Below are 26,060 nucleotides of genomic sequence, written 5' to 3' on the forward strand. Positions count from 1 at the left end.
CATCTTTTCAAATGAAATATGTGCTTACATTTTGACCTACAAATTTCACTTTTTAAAATTTATTTTAAGGCTGGGAGTGGTGGCTCATGCCTGTAATCCTAGCACTCTGGGAGGCCCAGGTTGGAGGATCGATTGAGCTCAGGAGTTTGAAACCAGCCTGGGCAAGAGTGAGACCCCGTCTCTACTAAAAATAGAAAAAATTGGCTGGGCATGGTGGTGCATGCCTGTAGTCCCAGCTACTCAGGAGGTTAAGGCATGAGGCTCACTTGAGCCTCAGGATTTTGAGGTTGCTATGAGCTAGGCTGACATCACTGCATGCCAGCTAGGACAACAGAGTGAGACTTTGTCTGAATAATAAAATTTATTTTACAGAAACACTATCGAAAATTTACAAAGATATTTACTTCAATACTGTTAATACTGTTAATACTAACCAAAAAATGAGGAAAAAGAAATAATTTTCAATAAAGACTCAATAAAATAAATTATGACACATTCAATCAATTAAAATATAATGTGGTTGCTAAAAAGAATAAAGTTGTATGTATATACAACTAATATGAAAAAATATCCAACTATAATACATAATATTAATATATATATATTTCTTTTTTGGTAACAAGGATGTGTTATTTTTATAATTGGAAAAAAGCAATAGAAAGAAAATCAAGTTTAGAGCAATATGCATATGAAACTATTTATGTTTAGTAGATATTTACATTACACAAAAATCTAGAAATCTGTGTTATTTCTCAGGGGTGGTATGATTAGGGATTTTAATTTCTTTTCATTGTTTGATTTTTTTTTTAGAATGACCTTTTTAAATAGAAACATATAGATATTTGCATTTGCAAAACTAAGTCTACCTTGTACTCTTCACTTTTCAAACCTCATAGTGCAGTCTTCACCTTTTCTTGAGCATATGACCTGGTCTGCTACTTCAAGGCAAAACCAAAATTCATCAGAATAGAATTCTTTCACTTTTCACCACCAAATCTGAAGATCTGTCAGGATTAAACTCATCCTCCTCCTCCTCTCTAATAGCAATTTCTTCCTTACATTGAGCTCTGGATCAGATCCTGCCTTAACATCAAAGGCATCTCGATTCTATAACCTAATTCTTCTTTGCATCTTTACATTCTCACTAGCTATTTACATAATTTATAATCATTCAAGTCTCTTTCATCTTAAACAAATAAAACAAAACATCCTTTGACTCCACTCTGTCTTCTAGTTGTTTTAAAATTCTTCCTTTCTCTTCCACAGCCATTTCCTTTTCTTTTATTATATATATTTATGGGGTACAATGTGATGTGTTTTTTTTTGTTTTTTTTTGAGACAGAGTCTCGCTTTCTTGCCTAGGCTAGAGTGAGTGCCGTGGCGTCAGCCTAGCTCACAGCAACCTCAAACTCCTGGGCTCAAGTGATCCTCCTGCCTCAGCTTCCCAAGTAGCTGGGACTACAGGCACGAGCCACCATGCCCGGCTAATTTTTATATATATATATATATTAGTTGGCCAATTAATTTCTTTCTATTTTTATAGTAGAGATGGGGTCTCGCTCAGGCTGGTTTTGAACTCCTGACCTTGAGCAATCCGCCCGCCTCGGCCTCCCAGGGTGCTAGGATTATAAGCGTGAGCCACCGTGCCCGGCCTAATGTGATGTTTTGATATATGTACAAGTATACCCTGATTTATTGTGCTTTGCAGATATTGTATTTTTTACAAATTAAAGGTTTGTGGCAACGCTGTGTGGAGCAAGTTTATCAGTGCCATTTTTCGAACAGCACGTGCTCGCTTCATGTCTCTGTGTCGGCATTTTTTTAACAAATATTTTCAAATTAAGGTATACACTTTTTTTTAGATGTAATGTCATTGCACACTTAATTGATTACAGTATAGTATACACATAACTTTTATATGTACCAGGAAAGCAAAATATTTGTGTAACTTGTTTTATTGAGATATTAACTTTATTTTGATGGTCTGGAACAAAATATGAGATACCTCTGAGGTTATGCCTGTATACATTCTGGAATGATTAAATCAAGCTAATTTACATATCCAGAACTTCACATACTTATTATTTGTTTGGTGCGAAAAACATTTAAAATCTCTCTTAGCAATTTTTGGCCGGGCGCGGTGCTCACGCCTGTAATCCTAGCACTCTGGGAGGCGGAGGTGGGTGGATTGCTCGAGGTCAGGAGTTCCAAACCAGCCTGAGCAAGAGTGAGACCCTGTCTCTACTATAAATAGAAAGAAATTAATTGGCCAACTAATATATATAGAAAAAATTAGCTGGGCATGGTGGCGCATGCCTGTAGTCCCAGCTACTTGGGAGGCTGAGGCAGAAGGATTAGTTGAGCCCAGAAGTTTGAGGTTGCTGTGAGCTAGGCTGATGCCACGGCTCTCACTCTAGCCTGGGCAACAAAGTGAGACTCTGTCTTAAAAAAAACAAAAACAAAAACAAAAACTCATCCCTTTAATGGGACTTGAGTTAAAAAAAAAATCTCTCTTAGCAATTTTTAAGTATACAGTCATTGTTATTAACTATCATCACTATGCTGTACAACAGATCTCCAAGATTTATTCCTTTTATTTAACCAAAACTTTGTATTCTTTGACCAGCATCTCATTCTTCTCCGCTCCCTGCCCCCATACCCAGCAATCACCATTCTACTCTACTTCTGTCAGTTCGACTTTGTTTGATTCCACATATAAGTGAAATCATGCAGTACTTTTCTTTATGTGTCTGGCTTATTTCCTTAGGAGTATGTCCTCCAGCTTCATCCATGTTGTGGGAAATTACAGAATTTCTTTCTTTTTCAAGGTTTAATAGTGTTCCCTTGTGTATATACACCACATTTTCTCTATCCATTCATCCACCGATAGACACTCAGGTTGATTCCATATCTTTGCTATTGTGAATGCTGCCGCAATGAACAGGGGAGTGCTAATCTTTTTGAAATACTAACTTCATGTCCTTTAGAAATATATCCAGAAGCGGAATTGCTAGATCATATGGTAGTCCTATTTTTAATTTTTTTAGAAACCTCCATAGTGTTTCCACAATGGCTCCTGCTTATTTAGATTCCCACCAAGAGTATGCAAGAAAGAGTTCCCTTTTCTCTACAACCTTGCCAGCACTTATCTTTTGATAAAAACCATTCTAACAGATATGAGGTGATATTTCATTATGGTTTTAATTATAGCCATTTTATTTTCATTTCTTCATCTCCAATCTGGCTTTTGCCCCTACTGTTTTACAGAGAGACACTAATTGAAACCAGCCAGCTGCCTGTTTCTATAAATAAAGCTTTACTAGAACAGAGTCTTGGTCATTTGTGTGTATCCTTGTCTAGGGTTGCTTTTGGGCCACAACAGCAGAGATGAGTGGTTGTGACCAAGACCGTATGGCACACAGACCTAAAATATTTACCACCTGGCCCTTTACAGTGAAAGACTGTTAACCCCTAAGCTAAGAATACCTTTCAGTATTCTTTAGAACTTCAGTAGCATTTGACACTGCTGACCATCTCTCCGATCAGAGTATTCTCTTCCCCTGGCTTTTCTTCCTCTTCTTCCTCTTATTTTCTCTGTAATTCTTTGGTGGTTCCCTCTTTGCTGCTTCTAGAGACCTTGCTACACAGCCACCAAATGTGTGCTTCTCACCGATTATGTCCTCCCAGGGTGACTTCATCTGTCCTATAACCCCCAAATCTCTCTTTCTTTTGAGCTTTAGTCAATATATCTAATAGTTTAGTGTTTATTTCTACTTGGAAATGTTTTAGGTGCCTCAGACTCAGCATGTTGCAACCGAACTCATCATCCCCCAACAAATATGCTTCTCTTTCAGTTTTCATTTTCATTTTGTCTTTTAATGATAGGGCACATCTCTACAATTGTTCAAACCACAAACTTGGGTGTCACACTGATGCTTTCTGCCCTATCACCCACTGAAACCCATCAATATTCCTAAAGAACTCTCACCTCGAACTATTTTCTCCATCTCCACTGTCTCAACCAGATCATCATGATGATCTAACTAGTCTTGCTTTTGGTTCTGTCATCTTCCAATCCACTCCCCTTTGTCACAGCTAAAATGTTAACTGAAAAGAAGAGACCTAATCATACTATCTTCTCTTCCTTAGATCCTTTCTCTCCATGCTTTTTTATAAGGCTGAGGAAGCTCTCCATGACCTGATTCCTGCTCATCTCTCCAGCCTCATTTCTTTTTACCTCCTTATACTCTACTCTCCAGCAATAATGGACATTTTTTCAGTTCTTAAGCTTACCATGTAGGCTCTTGCCTTTGCCTAGAACCTGAAAGTGGGTACACCTCCTCCATGTTCTTATTTTCCTCTTCCTGTGATTCAGAGTGATGATGAACCTGCAGCCCAGGTGTGATCATGCAGATGAGAACACTGCCTGGGTAATGGCAGAGAAACAGGATGGAAGGAATCTGGTGTCCAAATATAGTTGAGTGGGGGGCATGGAACTATCTGTCCATCTAGAATGCCCACCTTGGACTGTTACGTGAGAGAGAAATAAACTTCTAGATCCTTATTTCTCTAAAGGAAGTGGGTAAATGAGGACCACCAACAACACCAGTAGCAGTAACATCATTCAGTAAAACCCTTATCTATGGATATGGTCTAATTTCCCCCTGATCATCCTGCTTTATTGTTTTACTATGTGTAGTAGTTAGGCCCCAAAGCCAGGTGCTCTCTCCACTCCTCGCCAATGAGCCATGCCTCACAGTATCAATGTCGTTGTATAACCTCCTCCCCTTGAATGTGAGCTGGCTTTATGATTTTCTTTGTGAACACAGGGCATGGTAGATGTGATGCTGCATGACTTTTGAGGCTAGGTCACAAGTTTTGCGGCTTCTATCTGGTACTCTTAGAATAGTTACTTGCTTCTGATATGCCCCCTTGTTGGAACTCAGAACATGCCGGGGGGAAGCCCAAGAAACATGAAGAGGTCATGTGTAGTGCTCCATTAGACAGTACCAGCTGAATTCCCAGATGGCGGCTAGCATCAACTGCCAGCATGCGAATGAGCCATTCTGGATGTCCAGGCCAGTGAAGTTTCAGATGACTCTAGTCCAATTGGAATATGACTATAACCATATGAGAGATCCCAGGCAAGAGCCTACCAGCTGAGCTCAGTCAACTCATGAAACCATGAGCGATAATAATAAATTGTTTTAAGCCACTAAGTTTTTGGATGGCTTGTTATGCAGCAATACATAACTGGAACACTGTATAATTGATATAAACCTGAGCCTTTGAATAATGTGAAGATTTTTTTGTGGATTACTTGGAAGTGGTTTGGGCTACTAAAGAACAGTGTCTTACAGAAACCAATATAACAGCCTTATTTTTCTCTTGACTTAATGTTTTTTTTTCTCTTAAGTTTCAAAATCATCATAAAAACTGATGAATGTTTGAGAGAGCTTTCAAAAGCTCAGTCTTCCTTCAATGTGCTTGCTTCTTGGGGGGAAGAAGATACACGACTACTGCATAAACAATAAACAGACTAAGTCATGCTTATCTACCTGAGTAAAGGAAAGTTGGAGTGGAACATGGAGTCACAGAGCAAGTGCAAACATACCAAGATGATATTTTATAGTAATACACAGATTACAATTGGCACCACTTATTACTAAGTTGATAAAGGTGGAGTCTAGTCATTGTGGTATCCAATGGGAACTGTGAAGACCTAATCTTATACCTACCTCCCCCATTCTCCATCAAAATCAAATTATTTACATTTAACCATCTCTCCATCTATGTCACTTCTTTCCTACTATGGCTCTGGGATAACTTTGCTCTACAAAACTAGTCATTTGCTTCCAGAGGAAAGCATTCTAAAGGCTTAGTAATCTTAGAAGAAGGTAAGATTATCTGAATCCTCAAATAACTTAAAAAGAATATAAAGTCCGAATGCAAGGAATTGAATCTTAAGTCCCAATTTCTATTCCTTTTTCTCCATCAACTACTTCAGTATCCAGTTTTTTAAAGCTGTTCTTAGCCTAAAACTGCACTGACTTGTAGACATGCTCCATGCACACAATCTTTTCTGAACTTCCACTAACATTTCCCTATTCTGTGCCCCATCATTTTTTTAGAGATTCCACTAAAAAATAGACTGTCCTATTTGAAGAAAAAATTTAAGTTGACTCTCATGGCCAAGTCACATGGATTCTAAGTCTGTATGTCTTTGGATTCTATCCCTTCTCTTCACTTTCACTCTCATTGCCAGCATTCAGAACTCATTACTTTTTGCAGGGACTATAATAATAACCTTTTAAATGTATTTTCCCTATCTCTGGTCTTTCCTCCTCAATATATTTTACTCATAGCTGCTAGATGAATTTTTCTAAAGGGTAATTCAGTTATTTCATTTCTGCCCTCAAATACTTTTTGATCCCTGGGCCTAAAAAATAAAATATTCATTCCATTTGTGGATACTCCAGGAGGTTACTCTCTCCTGGCTTTGTCCAAATGGCACAGGGGAGCAGAAGGCTCTAGAGCCCCATGGTGTACAGTCTCTTTCCACAGCACTGGAGAGGATACTGGGTCTGCACCTGCATATTCCTACAGCTTCTCAGAGGACTTCAGACAATGACTAGGGAGACAAATCATGCAGGAAATATATCTAGTATAGTAAAATTTTAAGTTGAAGTAACTAACAGCTCTTCAGGAGTCTAATCTAAAAAAAAAAAAAACCAATTCTTTAGCCTATGTTCTCTGTTATCTCATTCACACTTCTCTTATAACTTCTATTTTTCCCATTCTCCACTCCCATGATGCATCTTTCAAACTCTCTTTTTGCTATTAGAAATATTTATACCACATAGCCTATACTTTGAAGCCCTTGCTCATGCTGATAACCCAAGCTGAAATATTATTCTTCCCTTTTATGGATCTTTAAATCCCACCCAGCTTTCAAGGTTCAGTTAATGGACCTTTTTCAATCCCTGAATGTCTTGTTGGATCTTATGATTAGATAGAACCATGGCTTCTTCCCAATTTCTCTATTATATCATTAGCTCCCTTGTGATCCTTATCCCTTTCTCCTTGACGTATTACAGCATAGATGGGGATGTTATTAAGCAATACGGTACTCATTCTAGATAACCAATACTTACATTTTACCATTGGCCACAGATAGACTAATGTGGGGAATGCAGTGGTAAGAGAAACGAGAGATATGTTTTAGGTGGAAAAATACAAATTAAAATACTACAATGTCTGTCATGCACATGGCTCTTCTCTTTTGGTGTTGTTGTCTTGTATAAAATACAAGTTTGGGCTGGGCGCGGTGGCTCACATCCTAGCACTCTGGGAGGCCGAGGCGGGCGGATTGCTCAAGGTCAGGAGTTCCAAACCAGCCTGAGCAAGAGTGAGACTCTGTCTCTACTATAAATAGAAAAAAATTAATTGGCCAACTAATATATATAGAAAATATTAGCCGGGCATGGTGGCGCATGCCTGTAGTCCCAGCTACTCGGGAGGCTGAGGCAGCAGGATTGCTTGAGCCCAGGAGTTTGAGGTTGCTTTGAGCTAGGCTGATGCCACAGCACTCATTCTAGCCTGGCCAACAAAGCGAGACTCTGTCTCAAAAAAAAAAAAAAACAAAAACAAAAATAAAAACAAAACAAAATAAAATAAAAGTTTAGTTAGATCTTCCTTTTATGGTGAGAAAAATGATAATCCATATAATCTATTATCATGTTTGTTTAGTTTTTATTTGTCTTTATATCTGTTCTCTTCTCAAACCTTATATTATGGAATAACTTCATCTCATCTGGCCTAATAAGTATTAGTTTCCTCATTTGTTTGCTCTTCCCTTTAGCTTTTGATACTTTCTGTATCTCTCCCCTGTATGAACAGCTAGGAGTTACTTTGCTTTCAGTATATAGTACCTGGCTTTCTTGATCCATGCCAGTAACCAATCATTTGCTGCCTTCTTTGAATCTTTCGTTTAAACATTTGTTTCTTATTAACATAAGCTTATTTAAGTCATTTTATGACATCATAAAGTAAATAATCTTACTATTACTATTCAGCAAACAGAATGAAAATCTCATCTCATGTATGACACTAAGGCTTTATATTTTTAAATATGTTGTCTCCCATACAACTCTTTTATTTCTTATATATAATTTTATTCTTCAACTTTGTGTTTGTGTGATGCTCTCATAATGAATTCAAACACATAAGCCACCCAAGTGAAGGTTTAATTTTAATGAAAAAATTTTTGAACAAAAATAATGCAGGGAATTTATAAATCACATTGTTTTTTTCAGCACTTCTGCACACTACATTTTCCCTGCTAGCACTGGCGCAACATAGCATTTTATGCTATATAACATGTAAAAAAAATTTTTTTTTCTGAAATAAAAACCCCTACTAAGCTGGTAGAATGAAACAGTTTAATACATATGTTTTTAATTATTCTTAATTAAAACTTTGCAGAGATTCTGCATTTGTGCTCTACAGAAAGTCAATATCCACATATTTAAAGAAGCAATTTGCTTTAGGGTTTAACTATTTAAAACAATGCCTCTAACACTAGTATCTCATACAACTTTAAAGATATAATCTCAGATATATTTTATAAAATAATTAGCAATATATTATTCAGAATTACCCTTGGAAGAATATTTTGGTGAGAATGATTTTCAGAATTTGAAGACTGGGTTAAAGGGCTTAAGGAGGTTAAAGTATGCACCTTTAGCAAGTCAAAAACCATATAGAATTGATCTCAAGATAGAGCCCCAGGTTTCTTATTTCTAATTCTTTGTTGATTATCCTTGAATAGTAATATTGCTTCCAGTTATTTCTAAATTGACAGCCCCAATGCATCAAAATTTATTAATTAACTCAACAGATTTTTTCTTTTTGAGACAAGATCTCACTGTCACCCAGGCTGGAGTACAGTGATGTGATCATAGCTCAGTGCAGCCTTGAGTTCCTGGGCTCAAGCAATCCTCCTACCTCAGCCTCTGGAGTAGTTGAGACTACAGGTGTGCCACCACACCTGGATAATTTTAAAATTTTTTATAGAGAAAAGGTCTCACTTTGTTGCACAGGTTGGTCTTAAAATCCTGGCCTCAAGCGATTCTCCCACCTCAGCCTTTCAAAGTGCTAGGATTATAGGCGTGAGCTACCATGCTCAGACTCAACAGATATTCTTAAAGTGCCTGCCTACTTTGTGCCAGGCACTGTTCCAGCTGCTAGAGATTTATCAGTGAGCAAAACTGACAAAGCTTACATTCTAGTGAGAGGCAGGGGAGGCTAACAACAAATCATACATATAACAAATAACTACTTTATAGAGAGGGTTGGTTTATCATAAATACCACAGAAAAATAAAACAGAACAGAGAAGGGACAGAGATGAGATTTTAAATGAGGTAGTCATGATAGGAATAATTGAGAAGGTGACATTTGAATAAAGATCTGAAGGAAATCAGGGGTGAGCTGTGGATATCTAGGGGTAGACCATCCTAGGCAGAGGCCAGTGCAAAAAAGTTGAAATCAATCATCCATTGCATGGCAGCCTCTGTTAATACCAGGAAATAACAAAATCAAAGCAAAATTCTACAAATATCCTTTAGTATTTTTTTCAACATTCTATTTAACATTTATCCAATAAATATTTGTTGAATACAAATGAATATAGACTATATGCACTAGGCATTACATTGAATTAATAAGACAGACACAGTTTTTGTCTCCATGAAGCTTACAGTTTAATGGAGGTGGGAGAGACAAGTAAATAGATACTGCGCAGTAACATACACTATGGTAGGGCTGGTGCAGGGTGCCACAGGGCCAAAGGATAGGAGAAGCTCTCTGAGATTATAAGAGATGGGATTTTAGAGACAAAATTACTACAAATTAAAGTCTTTCATTTCTGCTCCCAACAGCACAGATATCAGAATGACTGCATACAGAAGCAAGCAATAAATGCTGCACAACATCTTCACAACATCCTATGAGCGAAGCCCTATTATTATCATCAGCTTACAGGTGGAGGAATGGAAGAATAGAGAACATGGGCAACTTGTCCATGGTTACAGGGTTACGGAGATAGCAAGTGGCAGAGAAAGGATATGAATTCAGGCAGTCTGGCTTCCGAGCCTGTGCTCTTAACCACTCTCTTCCACACACTTTCTGAGCAGCATGCATGTGTAATAATTTGTTAATGAATAAAGACCTCCATGTATGTTTCAGGTGCTTATAGGTAAGGCTTAGCATAGACTATCTGAATGGTTTGATTCTAGAAGGAGTTTTTATCAGCATGACCTACAATGCAGAAAGTCTGTTTTTGTCTGAAAACTAAAATCAAACCATCTTGTCCATAGAGTGGTGTAAACTTCTGACACTGGTATTCACTAACCATGAATATAAAAAAATCGCAACAGGAGCAGCTCTTTTGAATTCCCCCTTCCCTATCTTCAGACAGTATCAGTAAACAGACAACTACTTCCCTGTTAATTTGGGTGCTTTCTATTGAGTGCAACAGATTTTTGCCAAATGTCCATGGTCTATAAGCAAATTTTAAAAATCTGCCTTCCTCTGGAGCCTCACCCCTGTTCTCAGAGAGTGCCCTCACAGTTGGACATCAGCTTGGTTTTTGCTAAGACTGCCAGTGAAGACAGCAGGGATGTTCTGGACCAAGTCCCAACTTACATGGCTTCTAAGCTACTAGAGAGTTGTGAGACAATAACTATCCTGAGTAGAAATGGCACCAGAGGCCTAGATGAAAAATGTAGGTGAGACCAGAGCAGAGGCTCATGCGAGGGTGGGATGGGCTATGGAGTCTTGCAGAACAACTATGTGTTTACTCTGCTGGATTTCTAAGAGCTGATCATTTCCCATTTTCACCATGCCTGGCTCCTTGACTAGTTAGACAACTAGAAATTCTAACTGGGGATTTCACAGATTCTATCTGTTGAGGAAATAACATTTTCTGACAATAATAAGCGACACAAATTCCAACTGGAATTCTTAGAAAGACATAAACAATAGGAAGAGCAATTGTATATGAAAATGTGGAAATAGTAGGCTAGGGAATTGGAATCTTATCATTTTTAAGACCATGAATACTTTACTAATAATATCCATAACTGAAAATCATTGAATGATTTAGCAAAAGCTGTATGAATATTTATACAACTTATGTGCATATATTTTTACTGTACAACTTGGTTATTTTCAGGTACGATGTACCTAATATTAGATAACAGTGAAGCTTCTTGTCTCATAAATCATTCTGAAGGCTGGATCTATCAAGCAGAATGTCCCAACAGTTTAACTGATGGGGGAGAATGTTTGAGAAAAGTCAGATTCAGGTATAAATTTCAAGCAGGAAAGGAAGAAAAAGGATTTTATTAATGGGGGCAATACTAGTTCTAATGATAGAAGAAGTCAGAATAGAATGAAAGAAATTTGACAAAAATGATGATCAAAGATTAACACTAAATTGAAAGGGACTACCTGTGTTATCTGAGTACTATCATCTCATGCAGCAGAAAGAATCATGATAACTTATCTATTTATAAAGAGAATCCAAGTTATTGTGAAAAAATATTGACTGGGCTTATAGAGATAGCAACAAAATGCAACAGTTGTGGTTACTAATTTTCAGTTTTATCTTGATCTCTTCTTCCCCTCAAAGCATATAAACATTTCCATATTATGTAAATAACATGCAATTTTAAAAGTCCAGTAAATAAAAATTTATAAGAAAATATGTAACTGCTACTTCTCAGTACTATTATCCTGGGCAGAACTTATATTGAGACATTAAAAAAACTCTCTGTCTCTAAACACTAGATTGCCTCTGAGAGATAAAGAATTCATAAATTTATAATGGTAACCAAATGAAAACACAGAGTAAACTTTCTAGATGAAAATATGGCTCTCCTAACCAAAGGCTGAAAAACAAGAGCAATGTAATATGCACTAGATTCATATTGCGGGGAATGTGTTTGTATCTAATCTAATGCTTGCATACATTATTCCTATGCTTTGAGAACAGAGTAACAATTGTCATTTTGTTCTGAATCAAAATAACAGAATCTGTCATTTGACATGCTGTAGTGTTTGCACTTTCATTATTGTTCATAAAATAATAGTATGCTTCTTTTTACTGTTATTTTGCAGCAGTTTATCTCTTTAAAAATGCTACTCAAACTATCTTCAGCATGAATCTCAAAGTCAAAAGCAGTCACTACGTTTCAGCAGACGTTTTCAATACGCCCATACATATCCTTATGCATATCTGTTTTGATAAAATGTTATTCTTACATGTCTAGTATGTTATTTCACCATAATTTGCATTGTTATAATAGGTTATTGATTGATTTTCAGTTTAAGGGACTAGGTTGTATTCAGTAATGACTGAGTGCTACAAGTTTATTGCAAGTGCCCAAGGTTCACTCACCCCACACAATTTAGTCAATAACCAATTTTTATAGTTCTGTCTCCTTCAAAATTCCAAACCAATAATCCCTGTTTTTTTTTAATTATTTCAGTATCAGACTAACATTTCCCATGGAAATCAATATGGGCACGATCCATTAGCCAAAAATCTGCAGCACTGCAATGCAAACATATTAAAAATATTGATCTTGCAAAGCTACTGATGCTTTGATTGACTTTAATGTTTGTAAGCAGCGATAACAGAATTTCAATGACTGAAACAAACTTTTGATTAAAATTATAGATTTTTTTGGGGGGGGATTTGCTATTTTACTGGCTTAAAGCATATCACATGGCTTACTTGCCTGCCTTAAATGAGTGCAGTGGGATATACTTATCCAATTCCTTATTTGTAAATATTTCAGTCCATCACAGCTTACACATCTTTAATCTACTTTGAACTGCTCTGACATTTCAATTCAACTTCTCATTATATCTCCTAGTGTGGTAAAAATTTCAGACTGAGAGTGGCAGGAATTGAGAGCTATAATCCTCCTTTTACTATTATGTAACCTTTGGGAAGGTGTTTTATTCTCAGTTTAAATTCTCCAAATGTAAAATGGAATTAACCTTGGGAATCAATAAACATTTTTATTACATTTTGAGATCAATGGACAATAAAGAATGTAACTTATACATACAAAAGATTATTTCATCCAAAGATTACATCTCTTAAAGAAAGCACAGATTTTTGCAGCTATTTAGTGATCACCTACCAATGCCCACATTTTATGTATAAAGAGAAGGAGGTCCCAAAAGGTGCAAAGAAAACCCAAGGAATTTCTCATTGAGGCACTTTCTTACCTCTTAGTCTACTTAATTTTTATTCTAACATCACTATTTAAGATGTAAACTGTATATATCTATTTATTTGTCTACCTATTTATTAGCTATTTTTTCTTTTAAAATTTAAGCTTTATGCAACAAGAATTTTGTTTGTCTTTTTCATTTCCAAATCCCTAATATCTGGAATAGTGTCTGACATACTGAAGGGATCAATAAATATTTGGATAGATGAATGAAGGGGCCAGAAATACTAATGGAATGGTTGCATTGGGTTGGAGTGAGGTGGGGGAAGGACTAAATTCTCTTAACTTTCAGTCCTGTGCTGCTGTAAGTTTTCCTTCTTAATATGCTCCTTCTACTTCCCTGGATTCCCAGATGTGTGTATCAAAGGTGATTTAGACCCATATCTATTATACATATTTTTGTCAAAGTTCATGAATATTTTCAAGTTTAAGAGTTTCATTATTCAATTATTAATCCCTCACCTGGATTTTTTCCTCCATTTTTTTACCCTATTGTCCATGATAAAATTGTGATAAATTCTCTTTTTTTACTTGTGACATTTCACTAGAATAAAAAAAAAAACAATTATTTAAATAAAAAACAAAAATTAAAAATTACCTTATTTATCAGTTGCTTATTTCATTTCTACTCTGATCACTTCTATACAATCCTTCTGGGGAAACACCAAGGGATAACTTGTAAATGTGTAGGGACTTTGGCCTCCTCATGAATTCTATTAGCTTTCCCCCAAATTATCCTAAACACATATACAATATATTTGTAAGTACACAGTGCAGCTTGAAGACAAATTCCCTGACCCTTTTGCGCAAGGCTGCTACCATCACAAACCTTCAGGAACCATCTCTGGTGCCTCTGCTCTCTGGTGGGTTTCAGGGAAGTAGTGTGTGTTTGCAACTACCAGATCTGGGTTAAAATCTCAACTCTTCCACTTATAAACTACATGAACCTCAGTTGACTCATCTATAAAACAGATCATAATAGTCACTACGAAGATAAGCTGTGAGGAGTAAATAAGATGATGCACAGAAAGTGAATGAAACACAGTAGGTGTGCAAACAGGATTAGTTCTCTTCTTACCTTCAAACAATAGTGAAAAAAAATAGTTAAGGCTTTCCGCTTTTTAGTGTTATTTTTGTTTCTTAAGACACTTCTGTGAACAGGCTGATAGAATTGGAGTTTGTTCATAAAGACTACAGTGCAGAAACTAAAACTGAAAAAGGTGTTTAGATAGTTTTGTGAGACCACTAGTGGTTTTGAGAATCAATAAGAGGCAGAATGGAAGGTAAAACTACTTCGAATAACTGACAGATATGATCTAATAGTTAAAAGATGCACTTTGGTTGCTGGAAAAGAACCTTTGTATGTAAGTACCAGTGGCCTAAGAGTGGCAGGTGATGTTACACTTCAAGCAGGGAAATAGCATTATTTTTACCACTTGCCCCCACTTCTGGCTGTTCCACCTCTCTAATTGGCCTTGCGCCCTCAGTGTCCTAATATTCCCAAAGTCCTTAATCTGTTCCTGAAAGCTACCTTCAGTTTCATGAGAAGCTACCCTCAGTTTGCCCTTGGAAACAGCTCCCTATCAGCAGCTCCATTTGATTGTCCACTGAGACTCCTGAAGTCTATCAGTCACTCTGGGGTTGCAAAGCTGGTGAGCTTTGGATGAGCTCTCATAGGGCTCTCTAGGGTCCAGAAACAATAAGCTTTCCCAGTGGCATCTTAATTTTCTGATGCCCACAAAATAGCTTCAAGGAAGTGAAGGACACCTACTAGGGAACATGCACATGATTGGAGTTTAACAAAACAGAAAACAGAATAAGTTTTCTTAAAGGTTTGCTTTTATTTCTAAAAATGAGGACTGTAACTATGAGATAATAGCAAAGGCCAGTATACAAACAGGAGAACATGGTTCTTTTTATTATTTATGTCCATGTATGCAGCAGACTTGCCATGAACATCATGGATTCTCTGCCAGCACCTCCCAACACTGCTATTACTTTGACCCTGCAATTGAAGGCATGACTGAAATATACTTAATCACACACTACCCAATGTGTCAGTGGTACCACAGGAAGTGTGTCCCCTTTGCTCTCCAAGCTACTGCTGGAACCACCAGATCTTTACTTTTTGGAGACCGTATGTATACCCCTTGAAGAATATGAGAAAAGCTGTGATTCCCCTCTCTATAAATGAATTGTACTTAATCTGACAATTCAACACAGAATTTCAAAGAATTTATATTACTCCCTACAGCTCATCCTTGGCTTCCCCCACACCTGGGAGTATTTAAGGTAATCCTCCTGTGTTGGAAAACACCCAGATGCCTGCTTTCCTCACAGGATTGCAGGTATATAGTATGAGGACATCTGCTTATGGGCGAAGAAGGGAAGGAAAGGAAAGAGGAAAGTTTCAAATGCAAAGTATCATTTTTCTTCAAGTTAGAAAGTATTCAAAGGAAGGAAAAAGACCATCGAAATGCCAGGACTTGGATATATGCAACATAAGTTAAATGCATGCAAGGGAGAGATTTGGCTTAATTCCAAATACAAAATATTCCAGCCCCATGGGAAAGTTAACCATAGGCCCAAATCTCAAAACGTACATGGAATCCATTTGGTATTTAAAAGGTCCAATATGAAGAATTTAATTTCTCAAGAAATTCCCAAACTTCCTGAAATTTTAATGGTGCAAACATTTTAAATATAAAGGGCTAGTAGTTGTTGAGAAATATTTTGGCACAGATTTTAATGGGGATTTGTTGTCTTTTTTCAGGACATACTAGCAAATTTAAAACATAGTCATTGAGAACTTGGAAAAAAACCTCTCTAATTTATTACTATTTTAAGACACATCAGATTAAGGTCTGAGACCTCCTGATATTATGCTTCTAAATTATAGGGCAAAGCATTTATACTCTTCAAATGAAGACAGAAATTGGGGAAAAATGTGTGTATATATGTATGTATAGTTAAAGACTGTGTGTATGTATGTGTATTCAAAAGCTCCAAGTCTAGTTACCAACCCTCCATATGCTCTTTAATTAAGCAACTATTGGTCAGAGAACATAGAATAAATACCCTTCAGTGAGGACTGAATTAAGCCTACAGAGAGGTGCTTAGTAATGTCAAAGAACAGACTTGAACTCAAATAACTTTGTAGGTGAGGTTACTTGCTAATTTTTTCATGGGGGATGGGGGTTTGGAAGTTCACAATTTATTAGGCCCTCTTCCTATAAACTGGCCTTAAAACCTTACATTAAAAATGTAGCCAGAAAAACTGTTGGATGATTCTTCAAAAAGTTAAACATAGAATTACTACAGGATCCAGCACTTCCACTCATAGGTAAATGATCAACATAACTGAAAACAGATCTTCAAAAATTTATACATGACTGTTCATAGCAGCATGATTCATAATAGCCAAAAAGTGAAAACAACCCAAATGTCTTTCAATTGATGACTGTATAAACAAAATGTGTTATATTCCTATAATAGAATATTATTTGGCAGTAAAAAGTAATGAAGAATTGATACATACTAAAACATGGGTGAACCTTGAGAACATTATGCTAAGTGAAAGAAGCCAGACACAAAAAGCATATTGTATGATTCCAGTTATATAAAACGTTCAGAATAGCAAATGCACAGAATCATAAAGCAGATAAGTAGTTGCCAGGGGTTGAAGGGAAGAGGGAACAGTGAGTGACTGTTTAATGGGTGTAAGGTTTCTTTTTGGAGTGATGAAATTGTATTGGAATTAAATAGTGGTGGTGGCTGTACAACACTATTGAAGGTACTGGAGGTCACTGAATTGCACGGTTTACAATAGTAAATTTTATGTTATACGACTTTTACTTCAATAAAAAAATGTGGCCAGAATTCTTTTTCATTTTATTTATTGCATTATAACTCTCATGAAGAAAGACAGTAGTGAAAATAATTTTTGCTGAGAATAAAAATTAGATATGATCATATGTGTTCTTTTATAGACTCTTAACACATTTATGTGTATTTGATTAGGTTGTGTCTCACTGAAGTAGGCAATTACTGAATCATCTAGATAGTTATGAATATTCTCATAAGTATACACAGTACTTACAATTCTGGCAAAACAAGACAAGGAAAATGGGGAAATAAACTACTTTGTTCAAATTCACAGGGAGGCTGAATAACTCTTTCACTTTAGAAGCACCAACAAAATTTTAATGAAAGGTAAAGATTAAATTGGCAAAAAATAAAGGATTTACTGCTTTATGTTTACTCTGCATTTCAAAAACAGCTATTTTTTTTCCTGCCTACAGAATACAATGAAACATCCACTTGGCTAAGATTTGGGAAGTTTGAAATGATTAAATTTACCAAATACTCATAAAGTACCAAATTACATATATATATATACCAGAAGCATTATATTATACTTAATTTTTGATATATTTTTATTATAATTAATTTGTTTTAAATTAAAAAATTCATCATTTTTTAGCATTCTTTTTAAATAGGAGCATTAAAGGGCATAAATTTCTCTACCTAGCAATCTAGCTACACCAAAAAGTTTTTGTTATTTTTATTACAGCTCAATTCTAAGTATTTTCTAATTTTATTCTTTGATCTGTAAATTATTTGGAGGGATTTTTAATATTTTCCCTACTCTTTTACTCCCCTCCTCAACTGTTATTATAAAAATGTTTAAACCTGTAAGACTTGCAGTCATACAATGAATCCCCATGTACCTTTCCCTTAGATTTAATAATTGTTAACATTTTGCCACATTTGTTTCATCTCTTTCATTCTCTGTTCATGTACTTTCCCCCCTCTGAATCATTTGAGAGTTCTAAACATAATAATTTAACAACTGAATCTCAGTCAACTGAATTTTCTGTCAAAGTCACAAGAGTTGTATTGGGATATATTTTTTATTACAGTCATCCACCTTCATAAGAGTAAAAAGCATTATAATATTTATCTTGACTTTTCTATAAAGTTTTTCACTATACTAAAAGCTCTGAAAGCAACATATCTCTTATTTCTTTGGTATGATAACACTCTCATTTCTGACTTTGAGACACTTTCCACCTTAAGGAGTCCTCTGTATCTTCCAATTCAAATCTCCTTTTTTCCAAGTCCCATCTTCTATAAACACATCATATATATTCATACGTTCATTTTGTTAGCCTTAGAAGAGGTAATGCATTTGTTTTGTATATCTCTCACCTGGGTACCTATTTTGGGCTCTTAATTTAACATCTAAAGGGTATAAACTTTTCATTTATAATGTGAATAAGTTCTGGGGGATCTAATGTACAGCATGGTGACTACAGTTAATAATACTGTACTGTGTACTTGAAATTTACTAAGAAAGTAGATCTTTAAGTGTTCTCATCACAACACAAAAAAATAGTGAATATGTAAGATGACAGATATGTTAATTGGCTTGATTGTGGTTATCATTTCATAATATACACAATATCAAATCATCATGTCGTACACTTTGAACATGGACAATTTTTATTTGTCAATTACGTATCAATAAAGCTGATGGGAAAAATAAATTTTATTTGCATGTTGCATTCCCTCAATGAGATCACAAGGTCTTCAGGACAGGGTCTAGACTTTTTTAACCCCATGGACAGTAGCTACTAAAACTCTTTTTCAACTCAGTTGAAATCTTTATAGCATGGTATGTGTTAAAGGAATGTAAACGAATTGAAGATTATACACAATTACTTTTATTGTGTTACGCAGAATATGTGCTATATAAATCCTTACAAATTCACACTATAGTTTAGTTGATAATTTATTTTTATGCCATTGAATCCAGATGAAAGTATTTTCATGCTGCAAGCGTTTTTAGAGATTATCTTGCTCAATCCTATACATATGTTTGTGTGTGTGTGTGAGTGTGTTTCTAATCATATAATATTTCAAGTGATGAAACAGACCTACACAAGGTAAATGATTGACTTAAAATTCCAAAACTTTTAAAAAACAAAACTAAAACTATAATTAAATGAGTTAATACATATTAACTGTATATATCAAGGCCTGGTTAATACAGGAAGGGCTCAAGGAATAATTTTAGTCTCGGAATCAAGGTTTTTGGATGTCTAGCTCAGTGCATTTGCCAATAAAACACATTATGTCAGAATTTTATAGTAACCCAATGAAGACAACCATTTGGAAAGCATATTATGCATTCTTTTATGAGCAAGAGATACACAACAAGAAAACAGGCAGAGATCATCATCAGAACAGGTTGTGACTACTTTTCCCTCCCAGAGGTCGCAAATTGGCAGCTTATGTGCTTGATTATGATGACTACTATTTTATTCAACCTATTTAATAGTTTTAAAAATGTAAGTTCGTTACAACACTTACAATTAGAGCAATGTGAAATAAATATGCAGACTTCTGGCTTCTTTGGGAAAACTGAAAAATCTGACAATGCTGGGCTTGCATTCCTGCATGTTCACCCATCAGTTGGGGTTTGAGTTTCTAACTCCTGTCCTTCAGCTAAGGCCTTAATTATGATTAATGCACAGAATGATAACTCTGAATCATGTTGTATGAACTACATTAGTCAGAAAATACTAACAGATATTTGCTAGCTTACCTATTTGCTAGTCATACATACATAGCTGGTTCTTAAGTAAAGAAAATGGATTGTTATAGTAAGGATAAAGCTGTGTGCAGTGGCACTCGCCTGCAGGCCCAGCCACGTGGGAGGGTGAGGTGGGAGGATCACTTGAGCCAGATAGATTGAGGCTGCAGTGCCCTATGATAGTGCCTGTGACTAGCCACTGCACTCTAGCCTGGGCAACAGAGATCTCATTTCCAAGAAAAACAACAACAACAAAAAGGGATAAAAACAAAGGGGATTTGTTCTGTATAAAGGGTTAATTGTAATTTAAGTGGTATCTTTAACTCAATCCATTTGAAGAGAATAGCCCATTCTCTGGTGTTCAGCTACATAAATTACCAATGTATTTTTTTTTTTTTTATGGGAGGCACTGGTTCAATAACCTTCATTCATATGTTAAATAAAAACAAAAGACACAACTGTATTTGGAATAATTTTTCTCCTAATTTAAACATAGCCCTTAAGATCTATAAACATTTTAGTTAGCCTGCTTTTGACCTGAACTAAGCAGCTATAAGAAAAAAAAAATTAAAAATAAAAATAGGTTACAACACATTAAATATCCTCCCTCTGCCACCTTACACTTTTTGGTGCTAAAACATATGCTCTGCCACCTGCAGATAAAAGTCACACACTGAGAGTGTATATTCTGACAAGAATTACTAGTTTCAAGCATGCCTGGTGATTTTGGACAGTAGCACTTAAGAAACCTTCAATCTGGCAGTTTTATCACCACACATTTTTTTAAAGCATTCCTACAGTCTAAAGTTGTACAAATTTTGGGATCTGACCTTTGGGGAAAAACAAAATAAAATGAAACTGAAAAGATCCTAGGGTAGAATCTTTATCTAACTGATTCTATTTTTTGTTTGCTTGTTTGTTTGAGTCACATACATACTTTCCCCCCACTATATATTTTACATCTCAATGACAAGTTACCAAGGGTGATCTGGATTTTTGTATTTTCCGACAGAGTAAAACTCCACTGTAATACCAAGACAACATCTATTCCTAGACACAGTGAAAACATCTGTCATAAGAGTTAAAAATTATTGTTGCTCAATAAGGAATTTATTTTCCATTTTTATATTTCCTTTACCCACATTTACTTTTCTATTTTATTTTGTTCTGTATTTATTTATTTGTTTAATCTTTCATCTTGTTCCAGAAAGGGTATACCAAAATGAAAACCAAGCAGGACTTCCAATGATGGCAAGTGAAGAAGTTGGCAGATCCTCTTCCCCAAAACAATGAAAAAGGGAGCAAAATTGTCAAGTACAACTATTCTGGCATTCTAGAAATGAACCAAAGACAAACAACAAATTGAGAAGTGTTTATTCAAGAAAATCTGTTGAACTACAGGTAAGAAGAGTGGCAATCTGTGGTGGGCAGCTTGGTAGGCACAGCAGTGATCCAGGGTGGGATTGGCTGTGAAAATCTGCAGTTTCATTGCGAGACAGGGCTGACTTGATTTGGAACATAAGGAGAGAAACCCATGCCCAGTGGTTTTATCAGCAAATAATGCAAACTCGGTGGGAAACCAACCACAAAAGCCCCCGGACCTGCTAGAATGAGGTTGTGGTCTAACTTGGGGAGAGTGGTAGACCAGTGGACTAGCCAGAAATTCAGTAGGGAAATCTTGGAAATGAGAGAGCAGTTGAGGGACTAGATGAACTCCTGCATATTCCTGGCTGACTGGGAGGCTGAGTGCTGGCACAGAAATCCCAGGAAAGCCTGGTAGAAAATAAAAGCTTAGGGCAGACTTAGAATCTTTGAATGTACTCTACAAGTCACATGCAGATCAATCCACAGAGCCTTACTGGCCTGGGGCAATTAAGCAAAAACTTTGACCATTAAGCTATGGAGGCAAAGGGGTTAGCTCTAGAAAGCCTGCCTAAAATAAAGTAGAAATAAGAATTAAAAAAAGAAACTGTGATATAAGTATGTACATCCTGAAGAGGGGACGGGTTCCGCAGATTAAGTTCTGACAAGTTTCTAAAAACAGAAGAAAACAAAACCCCAGCAGCAACAACAATGTTTTTTCAGGGGGAAAAATTAGAATTTAGAGGCGCTCTCGCAACTTCTACTCAACACTGTACAGGAGATTATAGTCAGTATAGTAAGGCAAGAAAAGAAATTAATGGCATGCATATTAGAAAGGAAGATGTAAACTTTTTATTCACAGATGGCATGGTTCTGTATATAGGAAATCCTAAAGAGTCTATTAAAGAAAATTCTAGGACTAATAAACAAGTTTTAGCAAGGTCACAAAATACAAAATCAATATGTAAAAATCAATTTTAATTCTTTATAGTAGCAATAAACATTCAAAAATGAAACTAAGAAAAGAATTCCATTCACAATAACATTAAAAGGAATAAAAACTTAGAAATTTAACAAAAGATAAAACAAAAAAATACTCAGAGAAATTAAAGATTACAAAAACAAAGAACAAAGATTAGAACACAATTAGAACACTATCTAATTTCAAAAATTACTATAAAGTACTATAAAGTACTATAAAAAGTACTATAAAGTACTATATAAAGTACTATAAAGTACTATAAAGTACTATAAAAATACTATAAAGCCACAGTATTCAAAACAGCATGCATGGTACTGACATAGAAACAGACATATAGATCAATGGAGCAGAATATAAAGTGTATTCATAAATGCTTGCCATAATGGTCAGTTGATTTTTTTTCAATAAATAGTGCTGGAAAACTCATATCCACATGCCAAAAAATGAACTTATATCCTTACTACATACCATTTATAAAAATCAACTCAAAATGGATCACAGACCTAAATATAAGAGCTAAAACTATAAAACACCTACAACAAAACTTAGGCAATAGTTTTTGTGATCTTGAGTTTGCAAAGATTTCTTAGATATAACACCAAAAACATAACCCATAACAGAAAAGGAATGATAAACTGAAGTTCATCAAGCTTTTTTAACTGATAAAAATTTCTTTTCTTCAAAAGATACCATTAAGAAAAGGAAAAGATAAGCCATGGCTTGGCATAAAATATTTGCAAATCATAAATTTGATAAACGTCTTATATCCAGACTATATAAAGAACTCCTAGGACTCAATAATAAGACAAACAACCAATTGAAAAATAGACCAAAGAAATATAGACATTTCACCAAAGAAGATATATGTATGGCTAATAATCGAATGAAAATATATTCAACTCAAGTAGTCTTAACACAAATACAAATTAAAGCCACAATAAGATAACACTACATGCCTACTAGAATGGCTATAATCTAAAATACCGACCATACCAAGAGTTGGCAAGGATGTAGAGAAACTGGAGCTGGTGTGAATGTAAAATGGTATAGCCACATTGGAAAACAGTTTATAGTTTCTTACAAAGCTAAACATAAACTTACCATATGACCCAGTAATTCTACTCCTAGATATCCTACTTTTAGGTATATATCTAAGAGAAATGAAAACATATCTACACTGATTTGTATGTAACTGTCCACAGTAGCATGATGCATAATAGCCAAAAAGTTGAAACCACTCAAATGTCTTTCAACTGTTGAATGGATACACAAAATGTGGTATATCCACACAATGGAATACTATTCAGCACTAAAAAGGAAGGAATTACTGAAAAAGCAACAACACAGATAAACTTCACAAACATTATTATAAGAAGCCAGACACAAAAGATCATATATTGTATGATTCCATCTGTATGATATTTGCAGAAAAGACACATCTATAGAGACACCAGATCATTGGTTGTCTGGGGCTGTGGATAGGAGCAGGACTGCAAACAGGAACAGATAAACTTTTTAGGGTGATGGAAATATTCTAAACTTGGATCACGGCGATGGTTGTACAACTCTAAATTTGATAAAAAATCATTGAATTGTATATTTATAATGGGCATATTTTACAGTATGTAACTTTCCCTTTAATAATGCAATTAAAAATAAACACAACATAAAATTATATAAAAGTACAAAAACCTTTAAATAAAAGCAAAAAAATGGATAAGAAAATAGACCAGTCTGGGCAACATAGCAAGATCCCTTCTTTTAAAAAAAATGAGCTGAGCTTGGTGGCATGAGCCTGTGGTCCCTGCTACTGGGGAGACTGAGGTGGGAGGATCACTTGAGCCCAAGGGTTTGAGGCTTGGGAGATGTGATCACACCATTGCACTCCAGCCTGGGCAACAGAGCAAGACCATGTCTCAAAAAAAGGATAAGAACATAATGAATGGACATGATTGATCCCAGTTAGTTTATACAGGTGAGCTGCAAATTTAGCTCTAAGCTTTCAAATAGCTAAAGCTAGGAGAGAATACAATTGGTATGTCAGTGGTTCCTAAACTTGGAGCATCAGATGGGATTACCTGGGGATCTTTGAAAAAGACTGATACTTATTCCCACCCTCGATACTCTGATTTAACTATAATAGAGCAGGGAAGAGGCCTCAGCTGCCCAAGTAATATCACTGTAGACCAAAGTCTGGAAGCCACTGGAATAACATACTGTGAGATTATCATCGTCCATAAGATAAGAAGAAATAATTGTTCCAGGAAACACTGAGTTCTGAGAAGGATTTCTCCTGTGGATCCTCCTAAAAGAGGACCTCATGAAATACAGGGCACTACTTCCTTTAAAATAGCGCCTCCCCAGTGTTGGGCCCTGAATAGGTTACACGGGTGCAGAGACAGTGATCCTTCAGCCCTCGGTGGGCAGCAGGACCACAGGCATTTGGAGCCCCTGTTCCTGTGGCCTCCACCTATACCAGGATGTTAGACAAATATTTTTATAATATGTGCCACAAAATAAAAAGCACTCTGTCTAATGAAGCCAGATATCAAATAACCACACATCTTTGGCCCCTTGCAGAAATGTTTCAACTAAATTATATTTGTTTTATAATCAGCTTGTTAAAAGAAAATTATACAAAACTCCCTGTTACAGCTGTTATGGGTATCTTTAGATTTGGCTAAAGGGGCTGGTCATGCTGCAAAATGAATGCTCCTCAACGCCTCAGAAACTCTTATGATGCCCACCTCTCCAAATCTACTTCTTTACCTGCAGTTTTTAAATTCACTGTCGCCACAGCATAAACTACATTGCATAATATAAGCTAGGTAGCGTATTCATGTTATTTATGAGAAACTGACCTTAGATTAAAAAAATTATAGTTAAACTTTAGTTTGAACCTTCCCCTCCCCCTCATTTTAAGTTAATTTCACACAGGTGACTGTTTATAATTCGTGTCACTGGAGAGCACTATGATTCTATCCTTCAGAATTTTTACAGGGCATGAAATTTCATGTAAAATTGCTGGGACTGAGGCCCACCAATATGGGCTATGGCTTATGGCTCCATATAATCTCCTGGTCACCTGCAAACCTTACTCAGGAGAATATTCCTGTTGGAGTTTTCCCACCAAATCTGACTTTGTGGAGACAGCCTTGATAAGTACATTATTTAATCTTTATGGTTCTCTACACCATAAGTCGTATCGCCGTACCAGAGTCACACCAACTACAGACAGTAAAATCATCTTACATATTAATTTCCCATATGGCACATCAGATTCCCGCATCAAGGCTCCTGTTTCAAATCAAAAAGTTAGGTTCTTGCCTCTATAACCACAATGTTCCATTTAACTATAAAGAAATTCCATTCTTCCCATAATAAATTTTTACTATCTATAAAAGTGAACCAAGAGGATTTTACTCTACTTGTATGAATATAACAATCACTTTTGTTTATTCTGAAAATGAAAGTAATCTATGAATACTTTTGTTTCTAAAATGTATATATAATCAAAAGAGGATTTTAGAGAAAAGTACAAATGAGGATAGCAAAAAGGAAGAAGTAGCACATAAATGTTCAGCATTTATGGATAGAGCTTAAGCAAAAATAATAGCTATAAAAATTTAAAAAGGACCCTAAGTCTCTTTATTAATTTAAAATTTATGACAAATATAGAACTGCATTCTGCTGCAGTCCCCTTAAGTCATCTTGTTAAATTTTGTCATAACACATGTTACTGTAGTTCTACGCTTTTACCTTTGCACTTTGTAGTATGTAGCAGAGCAACATAATTAACCACTGGTAGG

At 35.7% G+C, this 26,060-nt stretch overlaps 1 protein-coding gene and 1 non-coding gene across 5 annotated transcripts in view; one reads left to right on the forward strand and one right to left on the reverse strand.

The window, feature by feature from the left end:
* The window catches only part of ARB2A (ARB2 cotranscriptional regulator A), a 425,319-nt gene that overhangs the window by 70,500 nt on the left and 328,759 nt on the right, over positions 1-26,060 (reverse strand). The window lies entirely within an intron of this gene.
* Positions 6,461-6,661, forward strand: LOC142874184 (small nucleolar RNA SNORA73 family). The gene has a single exon (XR_012922003.1). It is a non-coding gene; the product is annotated as a small nucleolar RNA SNORA73 family (small nucleolar RNA).

The sequence above is a fragment of the Microcebus murinus genome, chromosome 11 (assembly GCF_040939455.1).
Source record: "Microcebus murinus isolate Inina chromosome 11, M.murinus_Inina_mat1.0, whole genome shotgun sequence".
Lineage (NCBI taxonomy): Eukaryota > Metazoa > Chordata > Mammalia > Primates > Cheirogaleidae > Microcebus > Microcebus murinus.